At 47.9% G+C, this 11,119-nt stretch overlaps 1 protein-coding gene across 1 annotated transcript in view; it reads right to left on the bottom strand.

Annotated features, from left to right (window-relative positions):
* LOC136537125 (probable polyamine transporter At3g13620) overlaps window positions 1-11,119 on the bottom strand; it is a 216,707-nt gene that overhangs the window by 1,183 nt on the left and 204,405 nt on the right. The window lies entirely within an intron of this gene.

Genomic DNA, 11,119 nt, shown 5'->3' with positions numbered 1-11,119 from the left:
CCTTGATACACCTCATTAGTGGCATTGTTCTTCTGAAAGCGATTATCTCTCCTGAATCCTTGGGCTTGATTACTCATAGCTGCTAAACGCTGTGCAAGTTGGCCAAGATCATCAAACTCTAAACCGAACAACTTTTCCCTGATATTCGGCAACATTCCTGCTATAGCTATTCTAGGTAGTTGATCATCTGGTAAATTTAAAGAATAACACATATTCTTGGTCTCCCTAAATCTGCGAAGATATTCCAATGGTGTCTCATTTGTTCTCATCCTCAGACTCATGAGATCAACCAACTTCTTCTCATTAGTACCCGTATAGAAATATGAATGAAACTTCTGTTCAAGTTCTGCCCACGTACCAATGGAATGAGCTGGTAGAGACGTGAACCATGTGAAAGCTGGTCCTGTAAGAGACAAAGGAAAATATCGAATCCTCCAAGCTTCATCTGAAGCAGCTTCTCCAAGCTGCATTAAGTACCGACTGACGTGCTCTATGGTACTAGTGTCATCTTGACCAGAAAACTTGGTTAAATCTGTTGGAGGCTTCACCCTTGGAGGTAACGCCACTCTGTTGTACCATTCTGGATAAGGAGACTTGTATGAATAGGATTGATTCTTTGGCTTCAAGCCAAACTGATTTTGCATCATATCAGCCATTCTGTGCATCAAAATATCAATGCCTGGATCCTGATTTCCTTGTACTTGCACTCCAGAAGGCAATCCTGAAACACTTCTATACCCTGGATTTGGCACAGCATTGATAGCACTGTAATCAGTAAATTCTTGATACCCATCTCCATACATATTCTTCTGCAATCTGTTTGATGCTGGAGAAACTCTATAAGCTGAAGGTGGCACTTCTCCTGTGGTACCAAATGTCACCTGGCCATAGGTGGGATGTGATTGCTTTTCAGTGTGAGTCAATCCACCTATATTTGAAGGCGACGCTACTTCTTTTCCAATAGGCTTCTCTTGATGCTTTGGAACATTGAAAAGCGTCGGCCCACTGAGTGGTCCAACATTTTCTTCGAAGTATTTATCAACCATTGGACCAAAAGTACTGATCATGATTGCCCGAAAGGTATTCAGAAAAGCTGTGTGATGGTTTGTCATGGTTTCTCCCATGGCTTTATAGACTAGGGCTGCCATCTTCTGAGCATCTTCTTCTTCAGTGTAATCAGTTTGATGCGGAAGAAGAACCCTTGGCATTGACTGCTTTTGAAACACTTTATTGCTCTTGTTTTTGGAGAAAGACATCAAACACTTCCATTGGTATTGCTCACATGCTTGAAGCACTAAATCCTTGTAATTATCTGGCAATTCTGCCATGCTTACATCCAGAACATGATCATTGTTGATCTCAGATGCCATCTTGAACTAACAGATTGTCCCACCGGGCGTGCCAAAAAGTGTGTTGACACAAAATGTGACGCACTGTGCCTCACACACAGCAAGCCGAAAAGCGTAGCTTCAATCGGGTTCCCGGGTGCTTCGTGATCCGGAGGCGTGCCAGTCAGTTTGACCTGAAAACTAACAAGGGATAAAACAATTAAATGTCAAACCGGAACATGTCGGGTAATACCAGACAGTTCCACATATACGGCCCTGAAGCCACTTACAACGACATACAGCTATAGAGAGCTGTCTGCCAACAAGTTCATAGATCATTCAGCTAATCGTAAGATGAATGCACGTAAAGACCTAATTGCCGAATGCATGTGCATGGGAAGACATGTTTGAACAAGTGAAATTAATTATGAATTAACGCGTAACCAAGCTCGGCAGTTCAGCCGAATTGGGTCCATGAAGAAGGAACATGCAAATAAACACGATTAAACTAATCTAAAACCTGCATCTGCCGCATAACACCTGGTTTCGTTAAAGCTTAAACATGATTAACATGCATGAACCCGCGACATGTGACAATCTGGATTAAAATGATTCAGCCATTATGATCGCACTATCTAGTTGCAAAGGTAATATGAAAAGCAGTGATCATTGAAGCACGAATAGAACCATAAGAGAAGGCTGAATAATATCAATCTAGATTGGGCAAAAGTATGTTACAAATATATAAAAGGTTTAAAACATGTAACACTGGATAACTTAATGAATCTATTTAGATTTGCCATATCTAATATAGAGCCGATAACTATCTCGCTTTCACTAAGCATATTGAGCAAACGCCTGCCGCACGGTATCTACTCATAAACAAAGCATAAGCAAAGACTTCTTGATTGTCAAGCAAAGATCCGCCGCACGACCATTGAAAACAAACAAGACTACTTGCATCACGTCTAAATCCACCGCATGATACTAAACATGATAACAAGGTTGTCGGAACTTACGGAGGTCGGCGGATCGATGACTCCTCTCGAAGAACTCGATGACACGACAAAAGGACTCGAAAGTTGGCACGGGGCCGGTTGTATTGATTTGGTTGTGAACCCTTATTACAATGGTCGAGGGTCAATATTTATACCCTAGACAAAACACGAGTCCTAGAGGACTACGATTTACAAAGGAACTTTTAAACAAACTTGGAAACTTATGATTCCTTACCCTAAACTTCTAGATTCCTTTATTATTACAACTTTCACCTTTCCAATCGGTCTTGCCTGCCACCTTCTGTTTTCCCGAATGAAGTTACCGCCTTCTGGAGTAACCGACCGCACAAGCATTTAGTCGACCGCTTGTTTTGTTTGCCGAACACCCTTCTCCCAGCATGCGGGTCTACCTGTCATCTTCCAGAATCGACCAAAATCCAGTGTTAACAGTTACACTCGGCAAAGTGACCAAAATTTTTTGTTTTTTTTTGTTTTTTCTTTCGATCACTGCAAACACAACATATGGCATATATATCACATCCATCACATATATACCACATCCAGCACCTTATATGTCACAATCCATCACACATACCACATGAATCACATCCGTTCACCACATGTCACAGTAATTCCATCCATTATTCGGCAGGATTCCACATCATTCAACAAGTAGTTCAAATCCATCACCACATGTCACAATAACACATGCATGACAACAACATTGTCTCGGACAGAAATCCATTGCGAAGAGAACAAGACATGAAACTACAAGCGCTACTCACTGAAGCGGCCCTTGATGTGGCCATCCTGCTGACGACGAGGAAGGAAACATCTGCTGGTTCAGAGTGCCCTGAGCTGGGTTGTTCGAACCCGCCGACTGAGGCTGCACATAGGAGAAGAGATTGCATGAGACAAGATTAGTTGAATAGCGATTGTAGCAATTCCTTGCATGTGTGACATTACTCACTGGAGTAGCGGAGTGAGGAGGCTGAGGTGGACCCATTAACCCAGGAGGCATAGCAGCACCCGTCGTAGTTTGCATCCAGGTAATAATGTCCGCCAACCTTTTCTCCTGGGCGAGTTTGTCGGCCTCCCGCGTGGCCCGCTCAACCGCCAACCCCAGCTCCAGCTCCTAGGCCCTCCTATTTGCTTCTTCCACCTGGGCCTACAAATTGTTGCAAAGCTAATGTTACAATAATGCAAAGGAAATAGAGTTGTGTAAAGATCAATGTACGATGAGTAAAACATGAATAACCTGGAGTGTGTCGACCCAGTGCTGTGAAATGCTCGGCCATGAGCGTATCGCCAGGAGTGAGGAGGCAGTCGTGCTCTGTGCTCGGATCTGGGAGAGAGTGGGAGTAGAGGCCGTGTCGATCACGCTGTCGTCAATCCAGTAGCGGCCATGCTTCTTGCCTTGTCCAATCCTCATGACGGTGTTTGCATCAATGTTGTCGGTCTGTGGATCGTACTCCAGCCCATGGATCGACCTTGCCGCCGCCGTGTACTCCGTGATTTTCTCGTAGGCGCTCGAGTTTGTGTACGCCTCGGCCGGGTCATCTGGGTTGAAGGAGACATCGGACGACGCCTTGCCCTTGTGTGCCATGGCAAATGCGGCGAAGTTGGAGCACTCTTGGCCTTGATGTGCCACCGACTGCAAGAACGAAAACAAGATGATTAGAATTCTTTGCCGAGTTCAACGAAAGCAAGAAGAATAGAAACATGACCACGTACCCATGCTTGGGCGTATCTGGAGAGGTTGTGGTTGCCTTGATGGTGTGATACACCTGGCATGAACAAACGTCGCTGCCGGGCAGCCGCGTGCTGAGCGGCCCACTCCGCGCTTAACCACCTGTCCACCATCTTCGCCCAAGCCACGGGGCACCCGTTGCACCACCAAGGAATCACCTACATGTCATCAAGTAGTTGACATATTAGAAAAACAAGTGATTCGTACTTAATCTCAAAAGGAACCAATTTTAATGTTCTTTAGCTACCTCAAGGAACTGGGGTTTGGTCAGCGTCAAGTCTTGTTCTCGGATGTCCTTCTTGGTGACCTTCTATCCGAGCTTCGTCCCATAGTAATCTATGATGGCCTGGAGTCGTGCCTCATGATGGACGTCGACGACGCATTTCCTACAAGCTCGCTTAGCCACTGCCTCCACCGTGCCCTCGAATCCGTCGTCAAGTTTGAAGTACTCCTGCATATACAGACACGATGTATGCATTAGTTATTTCAAGTAGAGTCCAATGAGTGCATTGTATTGAGCCATGTAGTGCGAGGAAGACTTACCTAGAACTCCTGAATGACGAACGTAGCCACGGTGCCTGCTTCCACATGGGGGTGGACTCGTAGTGGGCAAACGTGAAGGCGGGCTCGAGGTTCCCGACATGCATGACCATGCCAGGGAAGTGTCTCCTGCACAGGAGACCTAGGATGCCATTGACATGGTGGGAGGCAGTGTTCCCCGACACAATCTCCCACCCCCTGCAGAAGTGATTAAGAAAACATATTAGTCTCTATTTCGATATCGAACATAGCATATGAAGTAAAAGTGATAACATGCAAAGGCACTTACCTTTGCCCCTCTGGGCGAATCACTGGGTGTAGACGAGTATGCGGTCGGTCAGGGAGGGTGGAGGGTCCTCGCAAGTAGACACCTGACGAACTAGAGGAAGCGGTAGCTCCCGTCCCGCCCCCGTCCTCGTCCTCGTCCTCATCCGCCTCCTCCTGGACCGGCGTCTCCTCCTCGCCCGCCTCCTGCTGCAGCTGCTCCTCCTCCTCCTGCTGCTGCTGCTAGACCGCGGGCGTGGTCCTCCTGTTCCTCCTGGTCATGGTCCTCGTGCTCCTCCGCCTCGTCGAAGATGTCCCTTGCTCCTCCTCGCCCCCTCCGCTGGAGGCTCCTACACCAGAGGCTCCATGGTAGAACGAGCTCAGGTTCCTCTACCGGTCACCCAACATTTTTGTTCAGTCACCTGCAATTAAAAAGAAGAAAGAAGTAATTAGAAATAGATGCAAAATAAACAAAACAAAACAAAATTACAAAATTACAAAGTATTACATGTATGTTACAAGTAATCTTCATGATCGGGATTAGCTGGATCATAAGTCTCATCATCACTATCAACCATGTCGAAATAATCAACACTATCCGATGGAGGAATGTTGTCTTCATTGTCATTGCCTACACGTAATCGCTCAAGCATTTGTAAGTCCTTTGCATTTCACACTTCATCTCCATCATCATCATCATCAACCATTACATTGTCTACATCCATTCCTATCTCGTCGGTTAAGTCTATCTCAAACCTCCCTTGTAGCCCATCTTCTTGATAGAACTCTCCGTCATACGTGCTTGGGTTGAAGTTGTAATCTTCATCGTTTGGGATAAGGTAGTCAGCCGTGTGGCGAGACCTTGTGCACAACAAACCAACCACTAAGATCCGGTCTAGTCTTGCAAGCATATGACGTATAATAAACCTGTGTGGCCTGTTGCGCCACAATGTACACATCGTCTCTTGGATAGACGGAATCCTATCGAATTTCGACTAGACCAAGATGAGGGGTCTTCCTCGTTACTCCCGAATCAAACCAATGGCATCTGAATACGACAGGATAAAGATTTGTGCTACCATGAAATGAAAGTTCATATATTTCTTCAATTCTTCCATAATAGTCTACGCCATCAGTGCCGAGCGTAAAACCCCCGCTATTTGTGGATCTTCGATTGGGCCGCCTCTGCTCGTAGCTTCCTGTGTGAAATCGATATCCATTCACGTCGTAGGCATCTGATGACTTGACCCTTTGGTCATAGCCGTTGGCAACCTGTCTCAACTCGGCACTAATAGACGCATCGGTTCGGGCCTGCAAGCTCAAGCAGGATACATCATTATATTAATCGGACATACGAGCAACAACAAATCGGGGCTAAATTGGACGGTACCTTGGTTTTGAACCAGGAAATAAAATCGGGGCTCTCTTGTCCCGCACCCTTGGAAAGAAGGGTATCACATTCTGGCGGGGTTGGTTCCCTTGAATGGGGCCAGTATTCATGAATGAATTCCCTGTAACGACAAACAAGGGGGTTGGATGTAGAATAGTGCGGGATTATTGAAAGAAGTCCATTGAGAACTTACACAATATATGGGTCCACCTCTTCAAGGTTGGCCAGCACATATAACATGATTTTGTGCCACTCCACATTTGTCAGGGGCTTATTGGTCGATGCACCTGCTCTTCCAAGTTGCCCTCGGAAAAGGCTGAGGCTCGAGGCATTTTCGTCAGCATTGTAACGAGGAGGTGGATTATGCACGCTTGGAAGGTTGTTAGAATAATACAATGTTGTGAAGTTTGACACCTCCTCCATAGTGAATGCACTTGCAATGGAAGCCTCAATTTTGCCTTTGTTTTTACACTTTTTCCAAAGTGTCTTTAGGCATCGCTCGATTGGATAGCACCAACGGGCCTACACGGGCCCCCCCATTCATGCCTCATATGGGAGGTGCAATATCAGATGCTGCATCGGATTGAAGAAGCCGGGTGGAAAGATCTTCTCCAACTTGCAAAGCAAGACAGGTGCCACTTTTTTCAAGTCAGCAATCACGGTCTGAGATAACTCCTTGGCATAGAGCTGGCGGAAGAAGTAGCTCAACTCTACCAGCACTATCCATATGTGCTCAGGGACAAAGCCTCGAACCATCGTCGGAAGAAGCCGCTCAATCCATATGTGGTAGTCATGACTCTTCATCCCGTTCACTCGGAGAGTAGTTAAGTTCACTCCCCTCCTCAGATTCGCTGCATACCCATCAGAGAACATTAACGTCTGGATCCATTGGAGTACTTCCCACCTTTGTCTGGGGGTCAAGACGAAATCTGCCTTAGGCCTTTTCCATGTCTTGCCGCCTCCAGGAGCACGCATCTCTTGATGTGGTCTATCACACAACTCTGCCAGGTCCACTCTAGCCTTAGGGTTGTCCTTTGACTTTTCAGTTTCCATGATTGTTCCCCAGAGTGCCTCGGCGACATTCTTTTCTATGTGCATGACATCAATGTAGTGTGGCATAAGAAGGTCATCAAAATAGGGGAGCCTCGTCAAGCCCGACTTATGAGTCCACATGTGTTCCTCGCTGTATCCCACGAAGCCATCACCTTCTTGATTCTCCATGAGAGCATCTATCGGAGCATGAACCTCGGCACTAGTCATCATCTGTGGTGTAGGTTCTGTCACTATGACACCTTTCATAAAGTTCTTGGTGTCTTGCCTGAATGGATGCTCGAGAGGGAGGAATTGACGATGTTTGTCGAACGATGAATACTTGCCACCCTTCTTGAGCCAGATGAACCTCAGACGATCCTTGCATAATGGACATGGGAACTTCCTGTGGACACACCAACCAGAGAATATCCCATACGCTAGGAAGTCATGCATGGAGTACTGGTACCAAACGTGCATTTTGAAGGGTGTCTTTGTAGCTCTGTCGTATGTCCATACCCCATCCTCCCAAGCACTGACCAATTCATCAATCAGAGGCTCCATGAAGACACCCATCTTCTTCCTCGGGTGTCCAGGAATTATCAATGATAAGAATATGTTCTGACATTCAAAGGCGACGCCAGGGGGGAGATTGAGGGGGATGATGAACATGGGCCAACATGTGTAGGGGTCAGCCATCAAACCATAAGGATTGAACCCATCTATTGCCAGCACAACATGTACATTATGAGGCTCTGATGCTTTCTCATGATGAATGACATCAAAGTGGTTCCATGCTTCACCATCGGACGGATGTACCATCTTGTCAGGATTGTATCGTGTGCCCTATTTGTGCCACATCATCTGCTTAGCGGATTCCTCATTCATGTATAGCCGTTGGATCCTCGGCATGAATGGGAGGTACTGTAAGATTTTCATCAGGATGGTAAGCTGCTTCTTGTGGCCATCCCCAGAGTCTACCTCCAGGTACCTGGAGGATTTGCACTTCGGACAGTACTTTTCATGCTCATGTTCTTTCCTAAAGAGGACACACCCATTCGGACAAGCATGTATCTGCTCGTAAGGCATCTTGAGTCCATCAAGGAGTTTCTAGCACTCGTACAGGCTCTTTGGCAGAACGTGGCCCCCCGGAAGCATGCTAGCAATCAAGGCCAACATACCATCGAAGTGTTGTCGACCCATGTTGATCTCGGCCTTGAACCCCATCACACGTCCAATGGCATCGAGTTGACAAACCATTGTCCAATCATGAAGGGGTTTCTGTGCTGAAGACATCATGTCATAGAATGCCTTTGCGGATGCCTCCGTCTCCTCCGCACGTCCATCAGGGATCTATGCTTGTTGATGGTCATCTAACATGTGTGCAACCCCGCCATTATCATCAACATGCTCGAGGCGTGGTCTCACCACTTCCTCTCTCATCCGATGGGCTTCACCGTGGTGGATCCACTGGGTATAGTCCGACATAAAGCCATGCTTCTGAAGATGTATACCCATGTTGTCCTTCTTTTGCCATTTTCTGTTTGCACACATGCTGTAGGGACACTTCATTAGATGCGCTCTATTCACACCCCTACCGAATGCACGGTCCAAGAAAGCCTCGGTCTTCTGCCCCCATTCAGTGCTGAAATCACTCTGACTTCTGTATCCCGTGTACATCCACTCACGGTCATCCATCCTCTAAAATAGATATCAACGAGTAACGTAACCATCAACTGCATCTACGTGGTGTTCCTACTATCTAATAGGTGAGGATATGTCCTAATCCCACCCATGGATGCGTAGACGAGGTTAGTTTCCATGGTCTACTCCGAGCCGAGACAGAATTTTGGCAGCACCTCCCCACTGTTCTCTAGATACACGTCCTGGCAGGGAGAGTGTGTATCCAGAGAACAACATGGAGGTGATGCCAAAACTCTGTCTCAGATTGGAGCAGAACATAGAAACTAACCTCGTCTATGCATCCGCGGGCTGTCCAGAAAACGTGGACAATCCAAAATAGATATGGTTATACATATGCAAAGATCTGCATACTTCCAACCGTATCTCTTTCGGACGGGAGACGCCTAACTGGGTTACACCGATCTACGACAATGATAAGGAAGAGAGGTTATTTATACCTAGGGTGGCGGTGGAGTCAGGCTAGCGGGGTAGTGGCGAGTCGGTGCAGTGGCAAAGCGAGGCTGTGCAGGTAGGACCGCAACACCGACGAAGATGATCGGGGTTGCCTAGGTACTATGGGTCCCCTCCGACAGGTCCTGCTCTGCAAAACAAGAAACACAACACTATAAGTTGAAAATTTCGGCAGAACCTCCCCTGTACAGGGAGGTTTCCAAAACCTGCAAAAAATAACGGCACGAAGGCCGACATTCACAAGGGCACGAAGGCCGACATTCACGACATTCACAACGGCACGAAGGCCGACATTCATGGCACGAAGGCCGACATTCATGGCACGAAGGCCGACATTCACAAAGGGATGGTGCATATACCTTGGGCGGTGATGGGACGTGCACGCGCAGAAGAAGACGCCGAGAACTCCTCCTCCTTCTCCTTCTCTTCCCCTTCCTCCTTCTTCCTCCTTCCTCCTCTCCTTCCCCTTCTTCTCTTCTTTTCCTCTTCTTCTCCTTCTCTTCCCCTTCCTCCTTCTCCTCTTCTCCTTCCTCCTACTTCACCTCTGCCTCCTCCCCTCCAAGAACCGATGGCGAGGGGGGGGCTGGGCATGGCCCCCACGGGGAGGGGAGGTGAAGGCAGCCCTCCCTCTCCTTCTCTGGCGGTAGTGGGCCGCCAACGTTCAGCGGCACCGGCGGGGGCACGGGTGGGGCGCGGAGGGGAGGGGAGGGGAGGGAAGGAGAGGCGGGCGTGCGGGTGGGGCGAGTAGGCTGGAGCAGCGGGGTCGGTGGCCGCCGGCGCGGCGCGGGCCCGCAGCAGCGGGCGGCGGGGCTGGGGGTGGCCGTGGGTGGCGGTGCTGGGGGCGTAGGTTGGGGACGCGGCGCAGGGATGGGGGCGTGGGGGTCGCCGGCGGTGGCGGGTCTCACCGGCAGGGGCGAGGCTCGCCGGCGGGGAGGGGGGGCGGGCGGCAGCGATGGCGGGCCACAGAGACGGGTGCGGGGGCGCGTGCGCGTGTGTGGCCGATGGGGCTTCGGGGTGGGCCGGCCGAAGGAAATTCCCTTTCCTTTGCCGAGTGCCCGTGAACTGGCACTCGGCAAAGGATTTTTAATTTTTTTTTCAAATATCTTTGCCGAGTGCCGTAAATATGGCGCTCGGCAAAGAGTTTTCTTTTTTTTTAAAAAAAAAGAAACAACCATACTTAAAAGAAAAAAACCTACCTCTTTACCGAGTGCCGCAGATCTGGCACTCGGCAAAGCTCAGATTAAAAAAAATCCGAAATCGTCCGTGTTTTTTTTTAAAAACTTTCACCTTTGCCGAGTGCCCCCCATTAGGCACTCGGCAAAGATTCTTTGCCGAGTGCCAGAGTTGGGCACTCGGCAAGGCATAATTTTTTTTTGTTTTTGCCTCTAAACTTTTTCTTCAGCCCTTACACATTAAGTTGAAGTACATCCTCAAATTTGGCACATTTCTCGATCTTTTTGCTATATATCCTTAATTTATTTCATTTAATTGCATTTTTCTAGGAAATGTAAGTTTGAACTGCAGGTGCATCGAATCATGGAATTCGACGAGTGGAAAAATGATATTCTCGTTACTTATTGTATTTTGAGGCCGTTTCTAGGAGCACGCCCAAAGTTTCAAACATCTCACGCAAGAAACATGGCGACAAAATTGCGGGTGAAGTGTT

This window comes from Miscanthus floridulus, chromosome 2 (genome assembly GCF_019320115.1).
Source record: "Miscanthus floridulus cultivar M001 chromosome 2, ASM1932011v1, whole genome shotgun sequence".
NCBI classification, from domain to species: domain Eukaryota; kingdom Viridiplantae; phylum Streptophyta; class Magnoliopsida; order Poales; family Poaceae; genus Miscanthus; species Miscanthus floridulus.
Note: the sequence above shows the minus strand (reverse complement) of the source record. Positions and strands in the feature narration are given on the sequence as shown.